Here is a 4839-nt window from a genome sequence, read left to right as displayed (position 1 = left end):
GAGTCGCCAGTTCCTCAACTGAAGTAACCTGTAAGATAGTGATCATAGGTTGCTGCATATCAGGTGCAATGATATCCTTAGTTAGATCAATTGTATCCTAAATATCATCAATATCATGGATAAGAGTGTCATCCTTCCTCTCATCAGCTTGCTCATCTTTATCCATTTCAAGCATATCATCATCATCTTGTTCATCCTGAGAAGAACGTATGAGCTCTTCCATCCGTTGGATGCTACATGCTATCTGATGGGTTTCAGTCTCAACAATTTGCCTCTTTCCACTAAGTAGCTTCAATCTTCTTGCTTTGAAAGCAAATTGAATTTTGTATTGATCAACTAAAGCACTTATTTCATCCTTGGATAATTTAGGAAAATATTGCACTAATATCTCATCTATAATTTCTTTTTCCTCCTTTACAGGTTCCTCCCATTTATTCAAAAGAATAGTGTACAAATAATTAGAGATATATTATTCAAGATCATGTGGTAATATACTGTAATGACACAAATGATTGATTACTAGTTGAATGATTTGCTCCTTGCCATCTTCAGTGAAGGAATCAAAATGGTATTTGACATTGTCAAATCTTTTTCTCCCTAATGTCTTCATTGTTCTTTCAAAGTGGGTTTCAGGCTTGAAAGTTGAGATATCAATAGGCACAGTTGCCTTTGGCATATTTTTCACTGACTTTTCTACTCTACCAGTTCTCGTCTTCTCCAACTTTGAAATCAGCTTGATTACTCAAATCTCAATGTAACTTCGACTGAAATCAACTAATAATCTTTACTTAGCTCTACAAATTCTCAAAATTATTTCTTGAAAGCGTTAGGGTAAAAATAACAAAATGAAACTCGCCTTTATCCTTTTTACCTACTGCAATAAATGCTCTCCCATTAGGGTTACAAACCCTAATTACACCACTCAAGGAAAAACCGGTTGATAACTAAATGACAAAAAGTTATCAAAATTTCATGCTTTCAAATTCTCTTACCACATATTCACTTCAATGGGTCCAAAGGTGGATTTACCGTTATGCTCCCCTTAGCCATATGAAAAGGCTTAATTTAGTGGTGTAGGATTCTCTTCACTAGGTGAAGGAATAGCTTGCTCTCCAGGTGAATCATCACTCTTCTTCTTCCAAGTTTGATTCATTTCTTCTCTTGTTTCTTCAACATTGACCTTTTGCTTGCCTTTCTGATCTTCATAAGGGTTGACCGGTTTGCTCTTCCTGGATCTACAAAAATTTGCCAAGTGCCCCAGTTTGTTACAGTGATAGCAAGCCATACCAGATGATCTCCAAGGTCCTGCATTACCTCTCCCAGTTCTTCTTCTGCAATTGATAGCCATATGACCAAAGTTGTTACAGATGGTGCATATGACATTTGTTACCTTTTACATCTCAAATGGACTAAACCGGTTGTTGTTGGGTCTTTGCCAGTTCATATTTCCCCGGTTATCATAATTTCTCATCCAGTTTCCATTTGGTCTTGGATGAATATGTGGTATAGGATTATTTGCTCCATATCTATATTCAACTGATCTATGTCCATACATTTTGCATGTGAAGAAATGACCTTCAAATTTATTGGACACATACCTAGCACTAGTATTGTAGCTTGCATTTCTGTTAGGTTTGTCTCTACAAACATTTGCAGTGTGACCAGGTTTATGGTAAACAAAACAAATAGGTTTAAAGACCTTCTTACCGGTAGGTTTTTTGACCTTAGGAGCAAATGTGTTCTTAGGAGTGTTACTCTTTGTACCAGATGATTCTCCTTTCTCAGATGTGTTAAAACCAAGTCTGGAGGTATCACCTTTCATCTTTTGTGATTGGATTTGTTCATCTAGCAAGGTAGAACTCTTGTTGAAATTTTCCAGTTTCTCATTAGCTTCAGTGAGCTGCCTGGTGAGATCTTCATTATGTTTTGACAGGCTCTCTCTCAGAGATGATGCTAGTTCAAGATCTAGCTGTAAATTCTCTTTTTGTTCTCTTTATGCAACCAAATGCTCATGCATAGTGACATTTTCCCTCTTGATCTTGACAATATCTTGATCTCTTTCCTTGATAAGATCTTTAGTTGTTCTTCTGGATTCCAGTTCCTGACTCATGCAGATAGTTAAACCTTCTAACTCTCTCCTCAGATTTAGTTTCTCACTGTTTAAATTTTCAACTTCCTCGACTAAAGTATCAATATTGGCCTCATCTAAAGAACTGTTATCAGATATTTCCAACAGTTGTTTAGTTAGCTCTCTCCTTTTGACTTGTGAATCTTTTAGTTTGATTCTAAAGTTTTCAAGCTCATTTCTACTAGCTTCAAGATCTCTAGCCATCTCAAAGTAGCTCATGTCCCCCATGGTGGTTTCAAGGCTCCATTCTAAGCGATTAGGCTTCAAAAATTTAGGCTCTGATACCAATTGATGGACTTGAAAAGCACTGAGAGGGGGGGTGAATCAATGATACCAAAAATTAAAATACTTCAAACACTAACCGATAGATGAACTTAACAAAAATTTTAAACACAATGCATGCAATCCAAAATGATATAACAACATCCACAATAAGTGAAACATCCACCATAACACAAGTGTTTGTACATGGAAAAACCAAATAGGTAAAAACCACGGTGAGATGGAACTTACAAGTCAACTATCTATAGTAATAGATAACTGACCGATTAAGGTTTACAAAGTGCTCTGCTAGGAGCGAATCTTGTTAGAGATCCCAAAGCTTGATTAAAAGCTATACCCTGTAAAAGGTAGTACCCTGTTAGGAATAACCTAAGTAAAGGATTCCTGAATCCAAACTAATGGATCACCTTGTTAGAGGATTTGAACAATGAAGCTTGCTAGATCTTACTCGGTTAGGGGATTTTAATTCTGCTATAATTGGTAGAAGACAACAAGATTTGTTTGATTTGTCTGAGTAGCACAATACTTGCTTGGTCAGATCCTTTTAAGCATATTCAACACTACTTCTCAACATATTCTACAACTTAACACTTTTTCCTTTGCACATAACATATCACTTTCACTCATACAAAATAATTCATTTAGATTTCATGTCGGCCTCAAGAAATCATAACACAATTTCCTAGGTGTAGTGTATCTGGTCAAGTGATCATAACTCATCACAAAAATACTGCCAAACTTGTTGGTGGTGATAACTCATCACACAATCTACGAATACCGATTGGAACACTTAATACCAGTTAGAGTTAAACCGCTTGTCTGTGATGCTTCTGAGATAGTCTTCGTTGGATCTTCATATTGATGCTAAGACAAGTATAACCAAGTGGTTATCTCCATGCATATACTGGTTGTCACCAAATACCGGTTAAAAATAAACCTATAGTATACCGGTTATAGTATAAACAACTTGAAGTCATACCGGTAGACATATGAACATATGTGTGTGTATGTGTTTCATTAATGACAACATATGATGAATTCATTACAATCATCATCAAGCCAACACATTGGGTAATTTGCTAAGATGTCTTACAAAACAACATGGGCATACATGGGATTTGGTATTCGGTCAGGCAAAATATGCATATAATGACTCAGTGAACCAAAGCAGAGGTAGAAGTCCCTTTGAGATAGTGTATGGATTTAATCCTAGGGGCATACTAGAGCTCAAAGATCTTAGTTCTATGACACCTAAGAGTGCACAAGGTGAGAATTTTGCAGAAGGTATCAAAGAAGTGCATGATAAGGTAAGGCATACCTTACAACAAAAGTCCAAGTAGTATAAGGTGAATGCTGATAAAACAAGGAGTGTGCAATTTAAAGTTGGAGACTTAGTATTAGCATACCAAAGGAAGGAGAGACTTCCAAAAGGGCAGCCTACCAAGCTAATGATGAAGAAGATTGGACCTCTCAAGGTGGTGCACAAATATGGGCAAAATGCATATAAAGTTGAACTCCCTCTCACCTTGGGTATTTCTCCTATCTTTAATGTATGTGATTTCTATCCATACAAGGGAGAGTCACAAACAAATCAATTGGATACCTCATCACAGGTTAATGAAGATTGGGTGAGAGATTTGCCACCATGTCAACCGGTTAAGTTGGAAAGTATCTTGGACACCAAGGTGATAAAGAAGACAAGGAAATGAATCTACAAGCATTATATTGTAAAGTGGGTAGGGCTACCTGAATCAAATGCTATGTGGATGTCAGAAGAAGATATCCTTCAACATGGAGTTGAAATTGCAGACCTCTTAACTCAAGGGACTTGAGTGCTTTGTCCCAGGGGAGTATGGTGCAGGACACCTAACACTCCAAGCATGCAATTTTTATTTTCTTCTAAGTTTTTGTTTTATTTTTCATGATGTAATAATGGACCAACCATTTGGGACTCGGTAGATCCATGGTTGAGTTGTCCAAGCTTTTAGTTGTGTCATTTGTGTTCAGGATGCTATCAACCTAGGAAGTTATAATGGTAATGTTGATCACAGGAGTAGTACTCTAGATCATTGTCATCATGTAATAGGGGTCTATTATTTTGTGTTTAGGTCTTATAGGATTCTTGAGGGCCTTCAGGAGGCTTGGAATGCAGTTGAATGCAAAGTTGCATCTCAAGTGTCAAAAAGATGTAAATGTTGCTGAGCAACATTTTGCAAAAGTTGCATTTTTGATGATTGGTGTTGCAAAGTTGGTTCAAACAACTAAATAATGAGCATATAATCTAAAATTAACTTCATTGTACAGGTTGGAGAATCTGGAATGCAAGAACAAGTTTTGTGTTTTCAAGAAATCTTGTCTTTTCACCATTTTTGACAGTTTTTGCTTATTTTCATTGCATTGTAAGGTCCAGTATGGACTTGTCAGAGAAA

The sequence above is a fragment of the Cryptomeria japonica genome, chromosome 3 (genome assembly GCF_030272615.1).
Source record: "Cryptomeria japonica chromosome 3, Sugi_1.0, whole genome shotgun sequence".
In the NCBI taxonomy this organism is placed as follows: Eukaryota; Viridiplantae; Streptophyta; class Pinopsida; order Cupressales; family Cupressaceae; genus Cryptomeria; species Cryptomeria japonica.
The sequence above is the reverse complement of the archived record's forward strand: the minus strand, read 5'-3'. Positions refer to the sequence as shown.